Source organism: Salvelinus sp. IW2-2015, linkage group LG17 (assembly GCF_002910315.2).
Source record: "Salvelinus sp. IW2-2015 linkage group LG17, ASM291031v2, whole genome shotgun sequence".
NCBI lineage: Eukaryota > Metazoa > Chordata > Actinopteri > Salmoniformes > Salmonidae > Salvelinus > Salvelinus sp. IW2-2015.
In genome coordinates, this window is record NC_036857.1 from 13,945,409 (window position 1) to 13,955,774 (window position 10,366).

General features: G+C 45.8%; 1 pseudogene; it reads right to left on the minus strand.

Moving 5' to 3' along the window:
- The window catches only part of LOC111976889 (semaphorin-3ab-like), a 34,630-nt pseudogene that overhangs the window by 5,817 nt on the left and 18,447 nt on the right, over positions 1-10,366 (minus strand).

Genomic DNA, 10,366 nt, shown 5'->3' on the forward strand with positions numbered 1-10,366 from the left:
GACAAAGGTAGGGGTGGTATACAGAAGATAGCCCTATTTGGTAAAAGACCAAGTCCATACTATGGCAAGAACAGCTCAAATAAGCAAAGAAAATGATAGTCCATCATTACTTAAGACATGAAGTCAGTCAATGCGGAAAATTTCAAGAACTTTGAAAGTTTCTTCAAGTGCAGTCGCAAAAACATCAATCTATGATGAAACTGGCTCTCATGAGGACCGCACAGGAAAGGAAGACCCATAGTATCTCTGCTGCAGAGGATAAGTTCATTACAGTTACCAGCCTCAGAAATTGCAGCCCAAATAAATGCTTCACAGAGTTCAAGTAACAGACACATCTCAACATCAACTGTTCAGAGGAGACTGTGTAAATTAGGCCTTCATGGTAGAATAGCTGCAAAGAAACCACTACTAAACGACACCAATAAGAAGAAGAGACTTGCTTGAGCCAAGAAACATGAGCAATGGACATGAGACCGGTGGAAATCTGTCCTTTAGTCTGATGAGTCCAAATTTAAGATTTTTGGTTCCGACCGTCGTGTCTTTGTGAGATGCAGAGTAGAGTGTAGGTGAACGGATGATCCCCGTATGTATGGTTCCCACCGTGAAACATGGAGGAGGAGGTGTAATGGTGTGGGGGTGCGTTGCTGGTGACACTGTCGGTGATTTGTTTAGAATTCAAGGCACACTTAACCAGCATGGCTACCACAGCATTCTGCAATGATACACCATCCCATCTGGTTTGCACTTAGTGGGACTATCATTCGGTTTTCAACAGGACAAACACACTTTACAGGCTGTGTAAGGGCTATTTGACCAAGAAGGAGAGTGATGGAGTGCTGCATCAGATGACCTGGCCTTCACAATCACCCAACCTCAAACCAATTGAGAGGATTTGGGATGAGTTGGACCGCTGTGCTCAGCATATGTAGGAACTCCTTCAAGACTGTTGATAAAGCATTCCTCTTGAAGCTGGTTGAGAGAATGCCTGTCATAAAGGCAAAGGGTGGCTACTTTGAAGAATCTCAAATATTAAATATATGTTGATTTATTTAACACTTTTTTTGGTTACTACATGATTCCATATGTGTTATTTCATAGTTTTGATGTCTTCACTATTATTCTACAATGTAGGAAATAGTAAAAATAAAGAAAAACCCTTGAATGAGTAGGTGTGTCCAAACGTTTTGACTGGTACTGTATGTCTGTGGGGGTGCGGCTTCTGACAGTCTCTGCTCACCTCCCTGTCTGACACACTGTGTCAGAGGGTCTTCCTCATCACCAACCTGACGAGCGTTCCTCCTTCGGTGAGAGGAAACCAAAAAATACATAATGTTAGATAAGAGTATGCACTAAATGTGAGCATTTATGAGTAGGGCAGGCCTATAGCTACATAGACATGTATTGGATGAGTGGGTACTGGGTATATGAGAGTGAGCTGGCATGTCATAGACTTAAACTTACAACTTTATTTTCCTCTCTATTTTAAAAGCATGCTTATTCATGTTGAGTTTCTACTGTAGTTCTATACTGTAACTGTGTGAAGTGCTAGCTAGATATTCAGTGTAAGTGTTGGGTTATAAGTCTGGGTTGAGTGTGAGCTGAGCATGTCCACCTGCGTGCAATGGGCATGAAGGGGCTGCAGGCGTGTCCGTCCCAGGTGCAGTAGGGATCTCTGGCCAGACAGCATTCAGTGCAGGCCTGGCCGTACAGCTCACACTGGAACAGAGCCAACTGTGCCACACCCTCCGCAGAACCCACAAACAGCCACTGCTGTAGTCACACAGACACACACAACACCACACACACACACACACACCCACACACACACCACACACACACACACACACACACACCACACACACACACACACACACACACACACACACACACACACACACACACACACACACACCACCACACACACACACACACACCACACACACACACACACACACACACAAAAAGAAAAGAAAAAAGAAAACAGAGAAGAAAAAACACATCCAGTTATAAAATGGCTGAGAGAGCAGATGCCACAACCGTCAGTTATTTCAGGATTTATGGCTTCGCTGATTCATACTTTCCAAATTCACACACGACTGAGACTGACTGCTACAGAGCATGTTTACGTGTGTCGATGTACATTCACCATCTCAATGTGCACCAGCCCACTGGGCACAAACTGGTTAAATCAAAGTCGTTTCCATGTCATTTCAATGAAATKACTTTGAACTAACATGGAATAGATGGTGGATTGACGTCTGTGCCCAGTAGGATTCCTCATCGCTCTGTGGTTACCATAGCAACCAGTGATTAAGCTCTTCTTGGAGATATAAGATGGGGAGCTTTGTGTGTGTTTGGGGGGGAGGGTATATATGCGTCATTCTTACCTTTTTCTTGGACAGTGTCATGGTAGTCACAGGTGACTTGTGCTGTGGTGGGAGAGGGGAAAAGGTGTTAGGGTAAACCAGACAACAGAAGAAACTACAGATATGTCAAAAAATGATCTAAAACTACAGATTTGTCAAAGTAAGGATACAACGAACTTGTACCTGGAAGACCTGCAGCTGCTCCAGGGTGACCTCCTGGGTGACACCGTGTTCTTTAGGGAGAGGGATAGACTTCAGCACCTGGCCTGAGTCTGCAACACAGAGGACACTCCTGCTTGTACTGTACTTAAACACACACTCACGCGCACGCACACATACACAAAACCTATCCCCACACCTGTGCCGATGAACAGGACATCATACTGTCCGTCCACTGCCTCTACTCGGTCCACGAGCAGTCGGCTGAATTTGTAGTGCACTCCCACCCTGACCAACAGAGGGCGCCCTCCCTGCGGCAGCACTGCTTCCTGCAGCAGAGGGTGGGTACGGCTGAAGAAGATGACATCATCAGGGTACTCCCGGGTGGAGCTGTAGCTACCGTATGTACTGCTGGGACACTGAAGGGAGAGGGAGAGAGATAGAGAGAGCTGCATTGGCATCAAGCATTCAATGAAATGGAAAGAGTTGGGCAAAACATGGTTAAAGTTGGGATCAAGTTAAGGTTGAGAAGAGTTGTAAAAAGTTGTGCCTTTGGACTAGAATTGTTGTTGAGCTTGAGTTGGGTCAAAGATAGTGCTTGTATTCCTTAATTTGACTGGTAGAGAGCCTCGTCTTCAGCTACATTCAGTATACAGTGGCAAGAAAAGGTATGTGAACCCTTTGGAAATACCTGGATTTCTGAATAAATTGGTCATAAAATTTGATCTGAACTTCATCTAGGTTACAACAAATAGACAAGCACAGTCTGCTTAAACTAATAACACACAAACAATTATACGTTTTCATGTCTTTATTGAACACACCATGTAAACATTTACAGTGCAGGGTGGAAAAAGTGAAACCTTGGATTCAATAACTGGTTGACCCTCCTTTAGCAGCAATAACCTCAACCAAACATTTTCTGTAGTTGCAGATCAGACCTGCACAATGGTCAGGAGGAATTCTGGACCATTCCTCTTTACAAAACTGTTTCAGTTCAGCAATACTCTTGGAATGTCTGGTGTGAACTGCTCTCTTAAGATCATGCCACAGCATCTCAATCAGGTTGAGGTCAGGACTGGGCCACTCAAGAAGGCATATTTTCTTCTGTGAAGCCAATCTGTTGTTGATTTACCTCTGTGTTTTGGGTCATTGTCCTGTTGCATCACTCAATTTCTGTTGAGCTTCAATTGGCGGACAGAGAGCCTAATATTCTCCTGAAAAATGTCTTGATAAACTTGAGAATTCATTTTTCCAGAAGATTATGTCATGGCTTTAGAAGCTTCTGATAGGCTAATTGACATAATTTTTGTCAATTGGAGATGTATTTCAAGGCCTACCTTCAAACTCAGTGCCTCTTTGCTTGACATCATGGGAAAATCAAAAGAAATCAGCCAAGACAAACTGTAGACCTCCACAAGTCTGGTTCATCCTTGGGAGAAATTTCCAAACACCTGAAGGTACTACGTTCATCTGTACAAACAATAGTATGCAAGTATAAACACCATGGGACCATGTAGCCGTCATACCGCTCAGGAAGGAGGCGCGTTCTGTCTCCTAGAGATGAACGTACTTTGGTGCGAAAAGTGCAAATCAATCCCAGAACAACAGCAAAGGACCTTGTGAATATGCCGGAGGAAACAGGTACAAAAGTATCTATATCCACTGTAAAACAAGTCCTATATCGACATAACCTGAAAGGCCACTCAAGAAGGAAGAAGCCACTGCTCCAAAACCGCCATAAAAAGGCCAGATTACATTTTGCAACTGCACATGGGGACAAAGATTGTACTTTTTGAAGAAATGTCCAAAAATAGAACTGTTTGGCCATAACGACCATTGTTATGTTTGGAGGAAAAAGGGGGAGGCTTGGAAGCCGAAGAACACCATCCCAGCCGTGAAGCACGGGGGTGGCAGCATCATGTTATGGGGGTGCTTTGCTGTAGGAGGGACTGGTGCACTTCAGAAAATAGATGGCATCATGAGGAAAGAAAATGATGTGGATATATTGAAGCAACATCTCAAGACATCAGTCAGGGAGTTAAAGCTTGGTCGCAAATGGGTCTTCCAAATGGACAATGACCCCAAGCATAATTTCAAAGTTGTGGCAAAATGGCTAAAGACAACAAAGTCAAGGTATTGGAGTGGCCATCACAAAGCCCTGACCTCAATCCCATAGCAAATGTGTGGGCAGAACTGAAAAAGCGTGTGCGAGCAAGGAGGCCTACAAACCTGACTCAGTTACACCAGCTCTGTCAGGAGGAATGGGCCAAAATTCACCCAACTTATTGTGGGAAGCTTGTGGAAGGCTACCCGAAAGGTTTGACCCAAGTTAAACAATTTAAAGGCAATGCTACCAAATACTAATTGAGTGTATGTAAACTTCTGACCCACTGGGAATGTGATGAAATAAATAATAGCTGAAATAAATCATTCTCTCTACTATTATTCTGACATTTCACATTCTTAAAATAAAGTGGTGATCCTAACTGACCTAAGACAGGGAATTTTTACTCGGATTAAATGTCAGAAATTGTGAAAAACGGAGTTTAAATGTATTTGGCTAAGGTGTATATAAACTTCTGACTTCAACTGTACTTTTTCTTGCCACTGTATTTTGACGAATCAGAATATGGTGAGTAATGATGGACAGGGAATGACAGCTCATTAGTAGAGAACTTACTGTGCCAGGTCTTGGATAGGGGACCTTTCCTGTGAACTCGGCCCACTTGTACTGCGGTCCCTCCTTGTGGTAGAAGTTTCCTTTGAAGGCCCTTACCACGTCCTGCAGGTGGTACACACACACCGCCGAACCATTCAGAACGTCACTGTGGGGAAGAGAGGGGATAGTGTGTCAGTCATTATTACCTTTCAATCAACTGTTAACTGTTTTTGAAAGAAAAGCAATTTTTTTGTCCGTTAAAATAACATCAAATTGATCATAAATACAGTGTAGACATCGTTAATGTTGTAAATGACTACTGTAGCTGGAAACGGCAGATTTTTTATGACACACACACACACACACACACAAACAGGCTGAATCACCTGGATGTGGTAAAGAGTCCGTAGATCAGAGGGTTCTTCTTGTCCTTCCCATCATGCAGGATAAAGATGTCCTCTGGAAGGAGAAGAGAAGGGATACATGTTGAATTAGGTAAGAGACTTGGGTCAAACTGATTATAGGGCTGATTTGCATTATTAAATATGTGACATGACAGGGTTGAGTTTGTGGTAGGGTTGTGAGTATTCTCTCTGTGTGTGTTCTCATTACGCGAGCGATGAGAGGAGCGGAGTGCTGGACAGATCAGATGATCATCCACCTCAAGAAGTCCATCAAAAAATGATCAAACTGCTCGACTCCAGGAAACAGAGGCAGGTAACAACCTACGTCGCTCTCTAGCAGAAAACCTAGAGAACATTGAGACTCTCTTGAATGAGGAGGGTTCGATCGACGACAAATGGTCCTCCTTAAATACATCACTCTATCAGCAGCCCACTCCATTGGCTACAGCAGCAAGAAACATCAGAACTGGTTAGACGAAACTCCACATACATATCCACCCTCCACAGCATAGACAAGGTACATATACACCCTCCACAGCATAGACAAGGTACATATACACCCTCCACAGCATAGACAAGGTACATATCCACCCTCCACAGCACAGACAAGGTACATATCCACCCTCCACAGCATAGACAAGGTACATATCCACCCTCCACAGCACAGACAAGGTACATATCCACCCTCCACAGCACAGACAAGGTACATAAAGCCACACTCAACAACCCCACTTCTGAAGCCCTCAAAAGCAATGGCAGAGTGCAGTGGAGGGAGGCAGAGAGTGCTCTACGACATCTACAAAATGACTGGTGGATCTCCAAAGCACAAGAAATACAATCTTGTGCGGACAGATATGACACTTTTATGATGCCCTGAAGACCACCCACGGCCCAAGAAGTTGCTTTCTCCGTACCCTGAGAAGTGCAGATGGGTCTACACTCATAAACTAAAATAATCCAGAGGTGGGGTGCGCATTTTGAAAGTGACCAGGCAGAGTCGTGTTCCACACTCAGAGATCCTACAGAGAACCAACTGCAGGAGCACTGACGAGTCCATCACACACCACTAGCTCAGCCATGCTATCCGGATGCCAGAGGATTGCCTGCCACAAAAGATGCTGCACGGACAGCTACAACTGGGCCGTTGCTCTTCAGGTGGGCAGAAAAGGCGGCTGAAGAACCAACTGAAGATCTCACTAAAGAAGTGTGGGGTAAACTCTGCCTCCCTCCAGACTGTTGATGTGGACCGTTCCACCTGCCGTGGCCTCTGCCATCAAGGAGTGCAGTTGGCCGCGGAAAAAAGGACTGAACGTAGCCTGGCGAAGAGACTGGCCTCAATGGCAGATAATGTGCATCCCGCATCAGATTATACAGTTGTTAGCAAACCCACAAGCAGTAGTGGAAGTCATCATCGGATACGAAATGTGTGCGTATGTATGTGTGAGCATGCGAGTGAGCAAGTGTACAAGTGTGTGTGTGTGTGTGTGTGTGTGTGTGCGCGTGCGTGCGCGCGCGCGTGTGTGTGTGTGTGTGTGTGCGCGCGTGCGTGCGCGCGCGCGTGTGTGTGTGTGTGTGCGTGCGTGCGTGCGTGCGTGCGTGCGTGCGTGTGTGTGTGTGTGTGTGGGCGTGTGCGTGGGGGTGTGCGTTTGCGTGTGTGTGTGTGTGTGTGTGTGTGTGTGTGTGTGTGTGTGTGTGTGTACAAGTGTGTGTGTGTGTGTGTGTACAAGTGTGTTCCTATTTGTGTGCGTGTGACTAATGCTGTTTGGTATGGTGGTGAGTTGAGTGGGCCAACCTAACGAATCCCAGGCAGTAATATGCCATTTCAGTGTGAGAGCTGAAGACGAGCTGATCCTCCATGACCAATCCTCCTACAGCAGGCCTCTCCTGCCGTGCAGCTAGGCCTCTCTGCCTCTCTGTCTCCTATGGCCCCACACTGTCCTCCATCCCTCCCATCCCCATGACACAGATCAACCACTGACCAAATATATGACACACGAACATGTACACAAACAAGACATTGATATGGACTTTTCAGGGAAGTTAGGAACAAATATACACAGGCAGTTAGGAAAGCAAAGGCTAGCTTTTTCAAACAGAAATGTGCATCCTGTAGCACAAACTCCAAAAAGTTCTGGGACACTGTAAAGCATGGAGAATAAGAGCACCTCCTCCCAGCTGCCCACTGCACTGAGGCTAGGAAACACTGTCACCACCGATAAATCTGCGATAATTGAGAATTTCAATAGCATTTTTCTACGGCTGGCCATGCTTTCCACCTGGCTACCCCAACCCCGGTCAACAGCCCTGCACTCCCCACAGCAACTCGCCCAAACCTCCCCCATTTCTCCTTCACCCAAATCCAGATAGCTGATGTTCTTAAAGAACTGCAAAACCTGGACCCCTACAAATCAGCTGGGCTAGACAATCTGGACCCTCTCTTTTTAAAATGATCTGCCGAAATTGTTGCAACCCTTATTAATAGCCTGTTCAACCTCTCTTTCGTATCGTCTGAGATTCCCAAAGATTGGAAAGCTGCCGCGATCATCCCCCTCTTCCAAGGGGGAGACACWCTAGACCCAAATTGCTACAGACCTATATCTATCCTACCCTGCCTTTCTAAGGTCTTCGAAAGCCAAGTCAACAAATAGATTACCGACCATTTCGAATCCCACCGTACCTTCTCCGCTATGCAATCTGGTTTCAGAGCTGGTCATGGGTGCACTTCAGCCACACTCAAGGTCCTAAACGATATCATAACCGCCATCGAAAAGAGACATTACTGTGCAGCCGTATTCATCAACCTGGCCAAGGCTTTCGACTCTGTCAATCACCACATTCTTATTGGCAGACAACAGCCTTGGTTTCTCAAATGATTGCCTCGCCTGGTTCACCAACTACTTCTCTGATAGAGTTCAGTGTGTCAAATCGGAGGGCCTGTTGTCCGGACCTCTTGCAGTCTCTATGGGGGTGACACAGGGTTCAATTCTCGGGCTGACTCTCTTCTCTGTATAGATCCATTATGTCGCTCTCGCTGCTGGTGATTCTCTGATCCACCTCTACGCAGATGACACCATTCTGTATACTTCTGGCCCTTCTTTGGACACTGTGTTAATTAAAATCCAGACGAGATTCAATGCCATACAACTCTCCTTCCGTGGCCTCCAACTGCTCTTAAATGCAAGTAAAACTAAATGCATGCTCTTCAACCGATCACTGCCCGCACCTGCCCGCCCGTCCAGCATCACTACTCTGGACGGTTCTGACTTAGAATATGTGGACATCTACAAATACCTAGGTGTCTGGCTAGACTGTAAACTCTCCTTCCAGACTCACATTAAGCATCTCCAATCCAGAATTAAATCTAGAATCGGCTTCCTATTTCGCAAACAAAGCATCCTTCACTCATGCTGCCAAACATACCCTCGTAAAACTGACCATCCTACCGATACTCGACTTCGGCGATGTCATCTATAAAATAGCCTCCAACACTCTACTCAACAAATTGGATACAGTCTATCACAGTGCCATCCGTTTTGTCACCAAAGCCCCATATATCACCACCACTGCGACCTGTACGCTCTCGTTGGCTGGCCATCGCTTCATACTCGTCGCCAAACCCACTGGCTCCAGGTCATCTACAAGTCTCTGCTAGGTAGCGCCCCGCCTTATCTCAGCTCACTGGTCACCATAGTAGCACCCACCCATAGCACCCGCTCCAGCAGGTATATCTCACTGGTCACCCCCAAAGCCAATTCCTCCTTTGGCCGCCTTTCCTTCCAGTTCTCTGCTTCCAATGACTGGAACGAACTGCAAAAATCACTGAAGCTGGAGACCCATATCTCCCTCACTAGCTTTAAGCACCCGCTGTCAGAGCAGCTCACAGATCACTGCACCTGTACGTAGCCCATCTGTAAACAGCCCATCCAACTACCTCATCCCCATACTGTATCTATTTATTTATCTTGCTCCTTTACACCCCAGTATCTCTACTTGCACATTCATCTTCTGCACATCTACCATTCCAGTGTCTAATTGCTATATTGTAATTACTTCGCCACCATGGCCTATTTATTGCCTTACCTCCCTTATCTTACCTCATTTGAACAAACTGTATATAGAATTTTATTTTTTCTACAGTATTATTGACTGTATGTTTGTCTATTCCATGTGTAACTCTGTGTTGTTGTATGTGTCGAACTGCTGTGCTTTATCTTGGCCAGGTCGCAGTTGTAAATGAGAACTTGTTCTCAACTAGCCTACCTGGTTAAATAAAGGTGGGGGGAAAGAAAATTTACGCACACGCAGTCTGTGTATACACAGTTACATGAACCAGTTGTACACACAGACATACTGGATGCGACACACAAACACATGCACACACGTACACAGGAATGCACGCACGCACGCACAAACACACAAACAGACAAACACACACACGCTAGCATACAGACAGTATGTATGGTGGGCTTGTAGTTGTGGTGTGGTACACAGTGAAGCGTAAAACTATTCTCACATTCCTCTCGTTCCTGCTGCGTCAGGTGGCCTCGATGAGATCAGTCTGGTGGGAATCTAATCTTACCTCCCACACATACACCACTGCACACATACACACACCACTGCACACATACACACACCACTGCACACACACGCCGCCGCATAGCCCAGGGCATAACACACAGCAGAGGAGTTTGGGTACACCATGCTGTGGAGGCACTGCTGGCTATCTGTCTCTGTCTCTCTCTCTCTGTCTGAACAATCATCTCTCTCAAATCCCC